General features: G+C 37.6%; 1 protein-coding gene and 1 non-coding gene across 7 annotated transcripts in view; both read right to left on the bottom strand.

The window, feature by feature from the left end:
* The window catches only part of CDC42SE2 (CDC42 small effector 2), a 115783-nt gene that overhangs the window by 14857 nt on the left and 82971 nt on the right, over positions 1-17955 (bottom strand). The gene's annotated exons all lie outside the window — the stretch shown is intronic.
* Positions 1740-1844, bottom strand: LOC119874123. Its single transcript, XR_005367334.1, has one exon. It is a non-coding gene; the product is annotated as a U6 spliceosomal RNA (small nuclear RNA).

Here is a 17955-nt window from a genome sequence, read left to right as displayed (position 1 = left end):
TTGGCACTCTGGACAGTCTTTGAGAGGACAGTCCACTGTCTTCCATACATTATTTGGCTAGCAGCGACAATATCAATTTAGTTTGTGCCATTCATCTGTATCATTCACACACTCCCATTACATGTTCCTTCAGTGTTGTACTCACTGAATTAAATTGTATTCTTTTTTCACCAACACTCGACTATCTGCATTTGGATTTTGTCAGCAGCAAACGGCCAGACCCGGTCTGCCTGGGACTGCTAGAGCCAGGTGCTTTTGCAGTCTTCCACTCCAGCCACGAGAGCATATGCTCTTCTTAATGGCACATCACTGCAAAGCAGTGCTTTCCAGGGTTGCTGTGAAAAGAACCCAAGCACTGCGCAAGAGATAATACAGAACTGGAAAGAGGGGAATGGTCTTCAACTGATTCCATGGTCTGGGGAGTTGTGTAATACGGAACAGGCACCCATCCTGGAAATCATGATGACTATATTAGAATGAAATAAAAATTTATTTTTTCTTTCAATTTTTGTTATTTTTAAAAAATCGACCAAGATGTTAGGACGTAAGTGTTTATTAAGCTGTCTGAACAAAACTAGTTACTAAACCTGTAAAGAATTTCTCTTGGCCTAGAGGTGCCATGAAAAAAGTTTCTCAAGTGGTAAGGGCACCAAAAACAAACTCTGTGAACCTCTGAAATAACTTTGTTTGTTTGTTTTTTTGAAATATTGACAGTATAACTAGGCAACAGGCATTTCTAAGACAAATAGTTATATTTTTCTTTGATACTGCTGACAATCATCCCCTGCCTGTGAGGGGCCTCCTACTATCCTAACCAGTTCATAGGTACAATAAAAATAAAAATAAAAATAAAAATAAAAATAAAAAATCCACAAAACAAAAGCTGTAATACAAAAATGGATTTGACGTTTTTTGTAGCAAAGGAAAAGTGGGTCTTCACTTACACAAAAAATGAAAACAGTAACTTTCATAGTAAGAATGTCAACAAATGCCCTCACCCAAACCTATTCCCACTTAGCACCTGGCCAGCAACTCCTTTAGACCCAGTTCACACTCAAACTTGTAAGTTGTGGCCACTGGTTATTCCTTGATCTGAGCATTCAGAGAATACAGCTCATATTTCTATTATAACACCTAAAACACCATTATAATTTACTTATAGTTTGATTTTCCTACCATAGTAAGCATTCTTCTAGGACCATAGCTGTGCCCAATAATTACTAGACTGCTGAAGAAGTTAAAGGATGGTAAAGAATGTCAGCTCAGTTTTCTAAAATCTACTGGTCTTATCTAATATCCAGACCTAGTATTTCTCAAGGACCTATTTTATACTGAAGATGTTTTAAAAAGGTGTGTGGGGGGGTATCCCTGGGTGGCTCAGCGGTTTAGCGCCTGCCTTTGGCCCAGGGCGCCATCCTGGAGTCCCGGGATCGAGTCTCCCATCGGGCTCGGCATGGAGCCTGCTTCTCCTTCCTCCTGTGTCTCTGCCTCTCTCTCTCTCTCTCTCTCTCTCTCATAGATAGATAGATAGATAGATAGATAGATAGATAGATAGATAGATAGATAGATAGATCTTAAAAAAAAAAAGGTGTGTGTGTGGGGGAGGGAATACCAATTCTAGTGGGGTTTAATTCCTCAACAAAAAAATCACTTATCTGATGGCTGTTTCCCCCCTCTGCTTCATAGTGATGCTATGTCCTGTAGAGCTCAACTAGCGCCAGTATTTTGTTTTTGTTCTTTTAAATATGGAATGCTTCACAAATTTTCATGACATTCTTGTGCAGGGGCCATGCTAATCCTCTGTATCGTTCCAATTTTAGAATATGTGCTGCCAAAGTGAGTACCACTATTTTGGTTTTATGTTGGGTAGAATCTCAAAAATAGCAGTTCTCAAACTTTTGTGTACATCTGAATTCCTGGAGAGTTTGTTAAAACAGGCTGCAGAGCTCTACTTGCAGAACTTCAAAGGGCCAGGAATTTCCACGTCTAACAATAGTTGAAGTGATGCTGATGGCTCAATGGTTTAGAAATACTTGCTCTAAAGACTTACAGCTCAGGGCAGCCCGGGTGGCTCAGCGGTCTAGCTCCGCCTTCACCCCAGGGTCTGATCCTGGAGACCCAGGATCGAGTTCCACGTCGTCGGGCTCCCTGCATGGAGCCTGCTTCTTCCTCTACCTGTGTCTGTGCCTCTCTCTCTCTCTCTGTCTCTCATGAATAAATAAAATAAATTTTAAAATAAAAAAATAAAGACAGCTCAATATTTTAAAATAAATAATGGAGAATATTTAAGACTCTTACAACATGCCACGCACATTTCTAAGCACTATAAACATAAGAACTTAATTGCTAATACCTTGAATAGCAGTATGTGACGTTTGAATTTTGCCTTCAAATCTGTCTCTGGCAAACTCTCACTTAGTATCTTGACCTTTGCTCAAGTCCATGCATTATACTCCCATTTGTTGACCTGCTATATTCTCTGAATAAAATATTACAATTTTTTAAATTACTTAGCCATTAGGTTGAATGGTTTTTCTCATTAAAAATAAACTTTACAACAACCAAGCCACCACCAAACAATGTTTTTTAATCAGTAATTTTTATCAAACAGAGGAGCTGAGCGGTGACTGGCGGGCTCAGGCAGTAGAGTATGCTATGCGCTCTTGATCTCAGGGTCCTGAGGTTCAGTCCTATGTTGGGTGTAGTGATGAGTAAAACAATAAGTGCATGAATAAAAAAAGAGAAGAGCCTAATCACTGTAGCAACACTGAAACACTTCTTACCCAGCTATACCCCAGGGCTCAGCACAGAGGCAGCAGACACCAACTCCCATCTCCAGGTCTCTCCCTGGAAGAGGCCTATTTGCATATTTTAAAAGCTAATGTCTAAGTATCTGGCTTCTAAATGAGGCTGTGCATTTATGTACTAAGATCCTCCCTTTTAGGACACTGACAGGTCTTGGCACATCCTCAAGGACTGGGAACTACCAATAAAGAGGTTACATAATCACAAGGTTTGAGAGAAAACCAAGAACTTGGGCCAGGCTGAAATGCTAGACTTCAATTCCTATACAAGCCAATCCATCAGGACTGGGAGAGGTGGACAGAAATCAATACCAAGTCAAGGAAAATGAGAAAATAGAAGAATATGTCCCAACATAAGAACATGATACCACTCCAAAAACATACCTTAATGAAACTGAGCTCAGTGATTTCTCTGAAATCATTAAAGATTTCAAAATAATGGTGGTAAAGATGCTTGTGATCCTTGGTAGTAAGGTCAGGAGGGCAATACATAAAAAGAGAAACAATTTCAACAAAAAGAAAATATAAGAGCATACCAAAGAGAAATCACAAAGCTAAAGAATAAAATAACTAAACTGAAAAATCCAGAGTTCAACAGAAGACTAGCTCAAGTGGAAGAGAGGACCAGTGAACTCACAAGATATTGCGTGTTTATAGATCAGAATATTGTTAAGTCCTTATTATTCAAAGCAATCTACAGATTCAACACATTCCCCCATAATTCCAGTAGCATTTTTCTCATAAATAGAACAAACCATCTAAAGTTTATATGGAACCCAAAAAAAGAACCCTGAGCAGCCAAAGCAATCATAAAAAAGAACAAAGTTGGAGGCATCACACTTGCTGATTTTGCAATACATAACAAAGCTATTGTAATTAAAACAGCATGGCAGTACTGGCATAAAAACAGATACACAAATCAATGGAACACAAAAGAGAGCCCCCAAATAAACCCATTCCCATATGTAGTCAATTCATTTACATCAAAGGAGCCAAGAATACAGAAGAGGGAAAGAACATGGTCTTCAATAAACAGTGCTGGGAAAACTGGACAGCTATATGCTAAAGAATAAAATTGGATCCCTATCTTATACCCAAAATTTAACTCAAAATGAACTGAAGACTTTTATATTTTTTAAGATTTTATTTATTTATTCATCAGAGACACACAGAGGGAGGCAGAGACATAGACGGAGAAGCAGGCTCCCTGCAGGAGCCTGATGTGGAGCTCAATCCCAGGACCCCAGGATCATGACCTGAGCCAAAGGCAGATGCTCAACCACTGAGCCACCCAGGTGCCCCTGAATGAAGACTTGAACATAAAGTGTGAAGCCATAAAACTCCTAGAGAAAAACATAGGAGATAAGCTCTTGGAAATTGGTCCTGGCAGTAAGGTTTGCAGTTGACACCGAAAGCAAAAAAAAAAATAAAAACAAACAGTTTGGGGAATGTATGAAACCAAAAAACTTTTGTACAGCAAAGGAAAATATCAACAAAATGAAATGACAATGGGATAAATTATTTGCAAATCACTTATGTAAGAAGCCCATAATCAAAATACATAAAGAACTCATACAACTCAACAGCAAATAAACCAACCACCTGATTAAAAATTGTGTGGAGGATCTGAACACTTTTCCAAACGAGACATACAGATAACCAATGGATACATGGGAAGGTATTCAACATCAGTAATTATCAGGAAAATACAATTCAAACCACTTCATGCCTGTCAGAATGCCTATCATTAAGAAGACAAGAAATAGCAAATGTTTGCAGGAATGGAGAGAAAAGAAAACCCTTGCACACTACTGGCAGAAATGTAAACTGGTGTAGCTGCTATGGAAAACAGTATAGAGGTTCCTAAAATAAATAAATAAATAAATAAAACTACCAAGTGATCCAGCAGTTCTATTTCTGGGTATATATCCGCAGGAACAATATCACTATATCACCAAGATATGTGCCCTCGTGTTCACTGCAGCACACTGATTAATAGCCAAGAGGCAGGGAAACAACCTAAGCATCCACTAATGGGACTGATGGACAACCTAAGCATCCACTGATGGGACTGATGGACAATACAAAAATGTATTACATGCTCTAACTACATTTGTAGTTAATGTGAGGTGATGGATATTAGCTGGACATATTATGGTAATCATTTTGCAATACAGCTGACCCTTGATTAACAAGTTTGAACTGTACAGGCCACTTATGTGGGATATTGTCCAATAGATACAGTATGGTACTATCAACATATTTTCTCTTCCTAAAGATTTTAATAATACTTTCTTTTCTCTTACTTTATTGTAAGGATATAGTACATAACACATACAACATACACAGTATGTACTAACCGTTTATGTTATCAGTAAGGCTTCCAGTCAACAGTAGACTATTTGCAGTTAAACTTTAGGGAATCGAAAGTTACACGTGGATTTTCTATTGTGTGTGAGGATCAGCCTCTACCTCTATAATGTCAACTGTAGGGTCAACAGTAAATGGGTACTCAAATCCACTACATTGTATCCTTAAACAAATATAATGTTATATGTCAATTATACCTCAAAACTGCAGGGGAAGAGAAGAGCTTATTCCTACCTCATAGACTAGAAATAGCTCCACTGTTCTCTCATAAGATTTACCTCCAAATTTTCATTCCTTATCTCTGGACCCTAACCAAGTTTTCACTTGGAGTGTGTCATGGTTTTATTTGAATAATGATCTGATAAATCATAAGCATAACAGAATGATTATACAGAGGTCACGTATACCTACTTAAGGTATCACCAATGATCTGACCTACCCAATCTACTATCTACCATCTGTGCCCATGAGACCTTTTACTGATGAGTCAGACCAACTTTGAAGGTGGTCTGTAAATAACAATACGCTATGCTCTACTAACAGGAAAACATTAAAACAGAGCAAGGAAAGGTTCTGCAAAAATCATTAAAGATAAAAAAGCAAACTTGGAGAAAAAAGGCATTGTTCTCATGACATATAAAAATAAATGATTCATCACAAGATTTTATTACCTATTAATCAACAGTTACCTAATGAGTTTCAGTACACTGCTCAAAATGACACATCACAAATTTAAGAGGAAACGGGTGAAAACCTTATAAATTGTGTAATACAGGAAGCCTCTATCTTTTACTCATTATCTTTCATACCAAATTTATTAAATATGGAACAAAAGTCAAAAGGGCCTACAGACCCTACATTTGCCAAAACCCGGCCAAAGGTATATAAGTAGCATTAGGTTTTCAGCCTTCTTTTACTTTTTCACTATAGTTATTCTGCTAATGTGAAATAGCCTCCAAGTTCACTTCGGTACTTGGTAAAGAGATAGAAGCTTCTGACAGGAAAGCTATCATTTACCAAAAGATAAAGATTTGTTTTTACAATTCCATATCCTTAGCTTCTTCTATTTTACTGATTTGGGTTACTTTTTTTTTATGGTAGCTTAGACCTACAACAATAAATTTTTTATTCTTCTTAATGGACTTGAGGCAGCTTTTTAACATGTTTACCAGAATGAGTAACAGATTTCCAAACTGACCAAGTGAGATTTATCCTTATGCATAAATAGACATAAATCTTTATAGTGGACACATGCCATTTCTTTCTGCATATCTTTTGTTCTGGAAACACCAGTCTCCTTCCTTTCCTTTTAGGAAATCACCTCCTTCCCAAACCCCACCATATGATTTTGAGAAGCCGCCAACCACAACAGTCTACAACCCTGATTCCAAAGGTGTGCATATGACACCAACTGTGCCAGAATCCCTGGCTGGGAAGGACTAAAGCAGGAGAAGCCCTTTCTTCCTTGTGGTTGTTAAACTGAGATGATGAACATGAAGCTGAGAGAAACCATGTTTCCTATGAAGAAAAAACACCCACCTCCAGTCAGAAACTAAGAAACCAATGTGCCAAGAATCAAGAAAGTGGCAGAGAGGAGTCTTGACAGTGCCCCCGGCCCTGGAGACATAAGTTTAAGAAGCCAGATCCAGCTTCCCATGACTGGTAATATAACCTGAAAAAACCACCTTGTTGAAGTCTGGTTTCTAAGATCAAACCCAAAAACCCAATAAACAGATTAAGGAACAAATGAAGAGAAACCAGGGGTGAGATACTGCAAAGACTGAAGAAAAAAAAAAAATTAGCTCTTCAGTAACTAAGTAGCCTACTTTAAATTCCACATTCTCATATTTAGGTCAAAACCTCCAAAAACAAGACTTTTCAGTATCCCAACTTACACTGTATCTTCTACGGCGGGGACGAAAAATGGTAATTCTGTTCCTCTGGCTTCTAGATGTTGGTGTGCTCACTGTAATGCCAGCAGGGGCTGTCAGGTCAAGGGGCTTATTGTAAGGAACCATTTCAATAAAAGAGGAGAGCCACACCATGTATCACCCAACTAGAGTTACAAGTAAGGGATTCTCACAAAATACAGAAAGGCAGGATATTTCATGCTGGAAATATTTACAAATGGTGGGTTGCTAAAAATCCAATCCTAAGTAGAGATGTCTTTATTTTGCCCTTTACAGTTTAGTAGATACTAACCTTTCCTCACATATAAATTTTGCATTTGAGAAGTTTGCAAGGAGGCCTCAAAATTTGTTTTTAAAAAGAAGCTCTAAGCAAGTTTACAGTAACCTTCCAAGGGCAAAATTGCTAAAAGCAAAACTGAAAGAACTAGCTGTTCTCATCTCTCAATGAGAAACCTGAAGCCAACAGGGGGAGTTCTTTTTCTTCTTCTATTTAATGTTAGTATCTGTATTAAGTGACACACTGCAATTTGCAGCATGAAAAACTGAAGCACAAAATGGATTAAAAAAAAATCTGAAACCAGTTTTTTAAGTTCCAGTGACAGATTTTTCAGTACTTTTGAATATAAAAGCCCTGACAACATTAGGGATTTCTTCCACCACAGATCTGAGATTGTTTCTGTACACCGTATATGCAAGCATGTGCGTGGGCATGCATAACATAGCTAACTTTAGAATGGCAAAACACCTTGTATCTCGTACAAAGAAAATGTGATGTAATATGATGGCTTACAGTGATTTTAGTGAGACCTGTACTGGACTTCCGACCTCTAAGTGTACATAATAAATCTGTGTTGCTTTCATCTACTAAATTTGTGATAGACAATCTGCTACTGCAGCAAGAAAAAACTCATGTGCCTAAGGAGATCATATTACTCCCTAAGGTTCCACAGCTGCTACTAAAGCACATCTGGGAATCTTCTTGTCCACTATTCTTTTCTTTCTACTGTACTGACACCACTGTACTGACAGTTCCTCTAAAATAAACATTGTGGTTTCAAAGTCTGGAATTTCTCCCACACACTATGTGAAATAAAGATCAAATGTTTATATTAACTTTTTGTAAATACTGTTCACAAGTGAGCCAAGCAGTGTTCTATAATTTCTGTTCTTGTACTATGTTGAATTGCTTTTTTTTGCTTCACCTTCTGTGTAACTATCATTAATTGTTCCAACACCGTCCATAAATATCTTGCAGTACAACTGGTTACAGAGCTAAATGGCTAACCCAAATAATCTGAAATTTCACGAAATGGTATGGATTTTTTTTTATTCAACTGACCTTCAACTAAAAAATTTCTTGTTGATGTTGTCTCAGTTCATGAAGTTTTCCTGTATTGTTACTTTGGCAATTTATTCTTGAGGGAATTCTAAAGAGCAAGGCAGATAAAGAATGCCAGGCTCCTTCTTATCAGTAGCCCCCTCCTTAGGTAATTAGATTGGCTGCCATTCAGCCAATTCCTACTTGATCATCCACTTTTTATTACCTCTCATCCATGATTATTCTCTTTCTCTTTGTGAGTTGTATCTTTTCATACATTTTTGTTTTTAAACTTCTTTAATGTCATGTAAAGTGGATTTCAGGAGAACAGAGATGGGGAAAGTATGTATGGGGAAGTCCAACATTCTCTCTTATGTTAGACAACTGGATCTCTCTTCCTGGTAACTGCAAACCAAACCAAAATACTTGTGGTGAGAGACTATTAAAACCTGGAAGAGGGATGCCTGGTTGGCTCAGTGGTTGAGCCTCTGCCTTTGGCTCAGGGTATGATCCTGGAGTCCCAGGATTGAGTCCCATGTCAGGCTCCCTGCATGGAGCCTGCTTCTCCCTCTGCCTGTGTGTCTGCCTCTCTCTCTGTCTCTCATGAATAAATAAATAAAATCTTAAAAAAAAAAAATTTGGAAGATCCTGTTCATTTCAAATACAATGTACTTAGAAATAATGAATGGAGATAAAAACAAAGAAAAAGCAGAAAAAAAATTTTTTAAATGAGAGGAAATCACAATTTATCAACTCAACATTCGTAAGAGCACTCTGTAAGCCAGGCACTATACAAAGCACTTCATGTTTAATTATCTTATTTAATATACTTAACTTACTATCTAATACATCCAATCCTAGGAGATGGGATCACTATTCTTATTTTTTCCTATTACTCCTATTTGTAAATGTTTAATTAATCTGGCTCAAGGTCAAAGACTAAGTAAGTATTGGCACTGGAATTCAAACCCTTTTTTGAACAACTAAACCCCACATAAAACCAGATATTACCTGAAGAAGAGGAGGGGAAAGGAATTTGGTTGTTTATAACTACCATTAATGTTGGGGTTCCTAAAAATGAGATTTCCCAAAGCTAAATACTACTAAAAGCACATATCTCTTCTATTCCTTACTAAGTTTATCTGTTCTTAGAGTAGGCAAGAAAATGGTATCTAGCTTTTCTGTGTTTAATGGAGAAAAGGTTCTGTTTACTTTATATATAGAACTCACTCAGCTAATACTTTTTCCAGTATTTTAATGCCTTTTGAATATATGTGTATATGCATACATGCAGAAGTATTTGTGTACGTTAAGATCCTAGTGAGGAAATTAGCCAAGTAGACACTAAAATAACAAATAAAATAAGATCAAAATCAAAACCACACAAAGAGGGACAGAAGGAATGAAAATGACAGGCACGTATATCATTAAGTTAATATAGATGAAAGTATTCGAAATAAGGAGGTCTAAAAATGGTAGATAATAATTAACATTTGGTAGTAAGAAGAGCCTTTTAAAATGTTGAAACTGCTACTTTCACCGTAACTATTATTTTTTTAAATTTATTTATTCATGAGAGACACAGAGAGGCAGAGACATAGGCAGAAGGAGAAGCAGGATCCCTACAGGGAGCCTGATGTGGAACTCATCCTGGGACTGCGGGATCACGCCCTGAGCCAAAGGCAGATGCTCAACCGCTGAGCCACCCAGGTGTCCCTCACCTTAACTTATTATTAAAATACTGATGTATATTTGCATAGTTTCATAATTCAATTTCATACCCAATGTAAGTATTCATTTCCATTTAGGTATAAGCTATCAAAACAGAAACAAGGAAACCAATCTTAAAACGCAAAGGCTTTACCATTAACTCATTAGTCTCAATAACTTTACTAGTTAACAGAGTTTCCAAATCTACAAGTTAGCACACACAAGCATCAGACTAGATGTCTGCATGAAAATTATTTTCAGTTCACAAATGTTTTACCTTCTAAAGCAGAGGAATTTAAGTGTAAGGAAATAGCTTTCCAAAAAACTAAAAGTAAGTTCAATCTACAAAGGCAAATGGAACATAAGCACCAGAAATGTCTTATCTAAAAAATCAGAAGAATTTGTACTATGTACAAAGGTGGTAAGAGACCAAACCAACCTTTAGTGTACTCAGTACTTAAAGGAGATACAGCTGAGACCTTAGAATGTGTCTGGGATATGGGAGCTGCTAATAAAACTCATCTGTAAGTCCTACCCATTACAAGTAAGTTTTAGAAGATTTTTATTTATTTACTTGAGAGAAAGCGAAGGGGAGGGGTTGACTGTGCACAGAGGGAGAAGAAGAAGGAGACTCCTACTGAGCACAGAGCCCGATTTGGGGCTCAATTCCCAGATTATGATGTGAGCTGAAGGCAACACTTAACCGACGGAGCCACTCAGGTGCCCTACAGACAAGTTTACAGTAGAGAATAATACAAAATAGAATGGTTTTTCTCAGTGTATTTACATCAGTGATGAACATATTCTTAAGAAGCGCTTCTAACACCACTCTATCATTAGGTTCCAGGAATTACTGAAATTATAGCTTCTCCTTAGTCATAGATTACAAAAAATTTGCAAAAATACTTCATTTTCCACAATAATGAACAGTTTGGTGTGTTTTTTTTTTTTTTTTGAATACTTTGTTACCTACCTGGTATACTCATTTTATTTTTATTTTTTTAAAGATTTTATTTTATTTATTCATGACAGACACAAAGAGAGAGAGAGAGAGAGAGAGAGGCAGAGACATAGGCAGAAGGAGAAGCAGGCTCCATGCAGGGAGCCCGATGCGAGACTCAATCCCAGGTCTCCAGGATCATACCCCGGGCCGAAGGCGATGCCAAACCGCTGGGCCATCAGGGCTGCCCTGGTATACTCATTTTTTAAAAATTTTTAAAATAGAATTTGTGTTCCTTAACAGTATTACTTTCTTTCCTGTTTGTACATAATACCAAGGCAATATGAGAATCAGAACCCAATCCACACTAACTCTAGACATATAAAGGCTTAATCGTCTTCATCCTTGCTGTTTCTAGGTTTATAACACCTATGAGTCAGGAAAACAAAACTTGCTGATATTTCAGAAGGGCCTTTATTTTAGCCATTATAAGAAATCACCGTGGGGCACCTGGGTGGCTCAGTTGGTTTTGGTTAAGCATCTCCCTTTGGCTCAAGTCATGACCTTGGGGTCCTAGGATAGAGCCCTGAGTCAGGCTCCCTCCTCAGCAGGGAGTGTCTGCTTCTCCTTCTCCCTCCGCTCTTTATCCCCACTTACGCTCTCTCAAATAAATCTTAAAAAAAAAAAAAAAAAAAAAGAATTCACCATTTATAAAACGATGCATATTTTCACACTATTTATACAAATGACACAATTTATAATTGGAAATTGTTTTCTCTAAATAAACCTAACATATCCCAGATATGTTCAGATACCTTACAAACAATAGATCTTTTAAGAAATGTTTCAGTATTCATATAAGCAGCCAGTTAATTCAAGCTTGCACTACTTAACATGACCTACAAGAGGGAGACTTTATGAACATAAGGATATGTATTTTCTAACAAGCATAGAGAAAAAAAATTAAGTTGGGGCTTATTTGTCATATGCATACATACTTTTTAATTATTTGACCACAATGGGTTTTCCCCTCCTAACTCATCCAAAAAAATTCTTCTCAAATTTCCTTTCTTTTCCTTTTTAGCAGTATTTTTAATCATAAAGAAGATAATACAATCCTGTTTTTCAACTCCAAAGCTCCATGCTCTGACTTGTCTTCAACAGTCTATACCATGGGATATGCTGAGAGGTACTTAAAATGATCTCCTGGAATGTAAGAGGAAAATAATAGAACTTTGATTTTCATTTATCTTTTTTTTAAATTAAATTCTACTGGGGTGCCTGGCTGGCTCAGTCGGAGGAGCAGATGAGACTCTTCATCTCAGGGCTGTAAGTTCAAGGCCCACACTGGGTACAGAAATAACTAAAAAAAAAAATAAAAAAAATTAAGCTCTACTAATGTTTGATAGAGAGATTGACATGGACACTTGGTGGCTAATGACTACAGGTACTTCTATAACATTAAAAGACAAAATAGAGGGATCCCTGGGTGGCGCAGCAGTTTAGCACCTGCCTTTGGCCCAGGGCGCGATCCTGGAGACCCAGGATCGAATCCCACGTGAATTCCCACGTGAATTCCCATGTGAATCCCACGTCAGGCTCACGGTGCATGGAGCCTACTTCTCCCTCTGCCTATGTCTCTGCCTCTCTCTCTCTCTCTCTCTCTCTGTGTGACTATCATAAATAAATAAAAATTTAAAAAAAAAGACAAAATAGAAAGCACTGAATTAATGCTTAACCATACTTGAAACTAATTACAAAAACGGACACTGCTACAGTATAATGTCTTAATGTGCTGCAATTCATCTAAATGTCTTTTCTGTACTATTAAAGAAGTGATCCTATCCTAGAAAATAAATAGAACATGCTGATGAACTAAAGTTTGGAATAGCTGATTTGGGGAACTCTATTTCAAGAAATCTCTGATTTGTGTATAAATACTGAGGTTTACAAATGAAGAGCTGAAAAAAGGTTAATTTTCACTCCCTTATATTAAAATGCAAGATAACGCAAGGTTAAAACTTCAAAGAGGGACGCCTGGGTGGCTCAGCGCTTCTGCTTAGGCTGCCTTCAGCTTAGGGCATGATCCCAGGATCAAGTCCCACCCACATTGGGCTCCCTGAGAGGAGCCTGCTTCTCCCTCTGCCTGTGTCTCTGCCTCTCTCTCTCTCTCTCTCTCTGTCTCTCATGAATAAATAAATAAAATCTTTAAAAAAAAAAAACTAAATCTCAAGGCAGCAACCACCCAATTTTAAATTTATAACTTTAGCTATAATTATCAATAGCAACTAAAGCATTTATAAAATACAGTAAACTTGAAAAGTTTGGATTGCCATGGCTCAAAAAAATTGGGACTCTATTATACTCTGTACTGCACTGTGCTAAATTGAAGGAGTAGGAAGAAAAAGTATGATTCTTATGCCACTACACAGAAAAATGCATTCTGTTTTCTTCCCATATTGGGTTGTTTCTTTTTCATACGTGGAATGTGCAAGAGCAGGGGGTGGCAAAGAACAAGTGGGAGGGTTGGCATGCAGCACTTAATTTCAGTAAATACTTTAGAAAACTTTAGAGATGACCAAGCATCTTTCAAAAGAGGCACTCCTGATACTGTCTCACAGAACTGCAAGGATATGTTTTTGTAAACCGTAAACATACATAAAATTATTAGTGCATCCTTTAAATGTTTTTCTGATGCCAAAAAGCAAGCTATTCTTGTACTATAATAACCACATGGCCCTGTTAAGCTTTGTGTTATTTTTCCCAGCAAGCCAAAAAAAAAACCTGGGAAATCATATGCCCATGGAATTCTTATGGAATCTTTCACACAAATATGTATTATGAAACAATAACACAATACTGACATGCTATATGTATGCAAAAAACTCAGGTTGCAAATCCTTTGTGTAGTAGAAAATGTATTTCTGAAGTCTCATGTTTGTAATTCTAAGGCCTTCTGCTCCTGTTGTTTACACGCCTAACTTGTGTTTTTCTATTTTAGCTATTGGTGACTATACCTACATCACATACTAGAACAGCACTCACTGTATTATACACATTATGAATACTGGCAATGAAGAAAATCTATCTTAAAGAATATGCCAATATTGGGGTACCTAAGTGGCTTAGTCGGTTGAACATCTGACTCTTTAGTATCAGCTCATGTCATCATCTCAGTGTTGTGAGATAGAGGTCCACATTGCTTGATATTCTCTTTCCCTTTCCTTCTGCCCTTCCCCCTGCTCTCACACATGCACTTGTTTTCTCTCTCAAACAAACAGATCTTTAAAAACAAACAAAAACAAAAAACAAAAAACCCCAACGACTTTTGGTTTCCAGTGTGGCACATTAAGAGCCTGGAAAGCTTCACTCCCATCCACACACAAAAGAAAAGTTGAACAAACTGAAAACCAGCAACTCTTCTTAGATCCATAAGAGAACCAAGTTCATAGTGAGAATCACTGCCCCCAAAACTGGATACACAGATATGGAAAATCTCAACTTATCAGAGCAGAAACCCATGACGAGAAACTTCCAGGTATCCAGGACTAGTGTAGGAAAACCTAAAGTGTTATCTGATGAATTACAAGATGAATGTATAGGAGTTTGAGAGTTAAAAACTTCAGGGCTGCCCAGTCTTAGTTTTACCTCCAGAACTCCACCATATCCTCTAAGTGAAGATCAGAGAAACATCGCCTTGTGCTTCACTAAAGAGAAAGGAAGAATAGACATTTTTCGGCAAGGTAGGGTATTCTGTTCATCTTAACAAAGCCAACCCTCAAGATTTACTCTTTCACAGAGCTAATGGACTGGGGTTTTACTATAAACTAACCAACTCCAGGGAAGGGAAACAGCCAATCCCCAGACACCCTAGCCTTCTACATAGAGTAAGAGAAATACCCAATTCCAGTCCCTTCTAAGGTTTTTGCTTAAACCAGGGAGTTCAAAACAAAACTAAGAAGCACTTCCGTGAGTAACAGATCAGGGGCACAGACTCACTAAGAAACTGAAACCTAACCACAGCAGCCCATAATGTTTCCCCTCCCCCGACACCGTACCAATAAGGCTTCCAAATAAGAGAATATAACTGAAATAAGGAGACATCTCAGATCTTATTTAGCAAGTCTCCAAGTAAACCCAAACCAAGTAAACCCAAAGAAAATAAGGCACAAAAACAAGGACATCAGAGGTAATTTTATCCTCTGACACCTACAGCTACAGTAAACATGGCCCACCATGCAGACATATAAACATAAAATCTCATGCTAGAGGCCTGTTCCTTTACTTGCTGTTATTCTATATCTGACTTTCAGCAAAATATTACAAGGCAACTAAAACATAATGGCAACAGAATTTAAAAATTCCCTAATTTAAAAACTGTTGAAAATTTAATCCTTGGTAGTATCACTGATAACAAATTACACACAATAACTCAAAAGTACAGGTAAACACACACTCACTAAAATATATACTCATAATATACTTTAATTAGAACCTTTCCCATTTCCTTTCTCCCTTTCCCACACACCACTGGCACTATTCAACATCATGCTGGAGATCTTAGTCAATGCAATAAGGTATCAACAGGAGGGTGCCTGGGTGGCTCAGTGGGTTAAGCGTCTGCCTTCAGCTCAAGTCTGATCCCAAGATCCTGTGATCAAGCCCCACATCGGGGCTCCCTAAGCGGGGAGTCTGCTTCTCCTTCTCCCTCCCCCTGCCTGTACGCTTGCATGCACTTGCTCTCTCTCAAATGAATAATATCTTAAAAAAAAAAGATACCAACTGGATAAAACATTTACTTATTAGAAAGAGACTTAAAAAGCCTATCACCATACAAAGTTATTTTAAAAATAAGTGTTCAATAAGATGTCTGGCTAAAAGACTGGTGGATAAATATTCATTATTAATTTCCTATACACTATTATAATTCTATTAGGAAATGTGATAGAAAAACAGATTTTGATTTACAACAGTAAGAAAAAAACCCTACCATATTTAGAACAAATCTAGTAAAAAAAATGTGTAAAATTTTGATGAAATTTTTAAGCTTTATTAAAAGAATATGAAAATGACTATATAAATGAAAATATATGCCATGTTTCTTAAAGGGACTGGCTCAGAATTTTGAAGACATCAATTCTCACTCAATTACATCCTATATACAATGCAATCCTAAAGTAAACACCTATAGGATTAAATATATGCATTATGAAATACTTCATATAAAGAAAAAAGAGAAAAACCTAATAACCACTGAACAACAATCCAGCTCACAAAACAAGACATTATCAATATAGTTGAAAAAGATCTACGAAATAGATTTCCTCTATGATACAGCAACTGGGTGGCTCAGTGGTGGAGTGTCTGCCTTTGGCTCAGATCATGATCCTGGGATCTTGCGATAGAGTCCCGCATCAGGCTCCCCGCAGGGAGCCTGCTTCTCCCATGCCTATGTCTCTGCCTCTCTCTCTCATGAATAAACAAAATCTTTAAAAATAGTAAAAATAAAACAGTATGGTAGTGGTACAGGTGTAAACTTATGTACCAAAAGAATAAAGCAGACTTCAAGAAAGGTCTGTTAAGTATGTGAAAACAGGGGCATCCCAGGTGGCTCAGCGGTTTAACGCTGCCTTCAGCCCACGGTGTGTCCTGGAGACCCGAGATCAAGCCCACATTGGGCTCCCTGCATGGAGCCTGCTTCTCCCTCTGCCTGTGTCTCTGCCTCTCTATCATGAATAAATAATCTTTAAAAAAAAAAAAAAGTGAAAACATAGTAAAAGTGACATTCCAAATTACTAACAAAAACATTATTCAATAAAATGTATTTAGGTAGCTGATTAGCATGAAGGAATAGGCCCCTACCTCACACCACACAAAACAATCTTCCATACTTCATGGACCAAAAGAGCCAAATATAGAAAACAAAATTATAAAAGTTGTAAAAGGGGAAATGGCAGAGTAAGTAGCACAAGGATTCTGTATCTTACCACAGTAAATGCAGTAAATGCACTAGTAGAATCTATCTGATAGAACTATTTTATAACTCTGGAGTCTGTTCTTCCCCTCTAGGGGAAGACTTGGAAAATAAATTATAGTTAATTTCAGCTCTTACTACAGTAGCAGCTACCCATTCCCAACTCCTAGCTATTTCCCAGAGCAGCTTACCCACATCTTGTAGAACCAGGATGAGCAAAGAAATGGGCAGCCCCTGTACCTCCCCCTCTGGTTCAGTCACTTGTAAAGGATTAAAAACCAACATCCTTTCTCCTCTCTCCCCAACCCCCTTCACTTTTCATTTTTTTCCCCTTTTGGGAGCCAGGCATGAAAGACTAGGACGTTCAAAAAATCCTGCATGTCTGTGGAAAATGAGCAAGTGACTGCACATGCCCAGGAAAGACTCAGGAAAGATCTGAGAAGACTTCAAGATTACACCTCATTCTTCCTTTTATGTTCTTACAAATGTAAATGAAACAATATGAATTCACTTATTCAGCCAGCCAGCCAGCCAGCCAGCCAACCAACAGTCATGTAAAGCTACACTGTCCAAGGTAATAGATTTGATCCTAAAAATACTACATAAAAATGGTCAGGGCCCCAAAGAATTAAAAATGAGGAGAGACTACAGTACAATTATTTACCATACAGAAGTTCCACACTATAATAGAAAAATGAAGTAATGAGCTAGTGGGAATATGCATGAGGTAACGGCTAAGTCAAGAAAAAGCTGGTAAAGATTTTACAGAGGTGGTATTTGATCTAGGCAGCTTAAAAGATGAAAAGAAAATTAGGCTTTGTAGGGCAAGATTTGGGAAGAGGCAACAATATAAGTGCACAGGTTAGAAGGCATAAAAGTGGGGCATGCACCGAAAATTACTATCTATAGGACTTTGAGCAAAAACTAAA

This window comes from Canis lupus, chromosome 11 (genome assembly GCF_011100685.1).
Source record: "Canis lupus familiaris isolate Mischka breed German Shepherd chromosome 11, alternate assembly UU_Cfam_GSD_1.0, whole genome shotgun sequence".
Taxonomy (NCBI): Eukaryota; Metazoa; Chordata; class Mammalia; order Carnivora; family Canidae; genus Canis; species Canis lupus.
The sequence above is the reverse complement of the archived record's forward strand: the minus strand, read 5'-3'. Positions and strand labels throughout refer to the sequence as shown.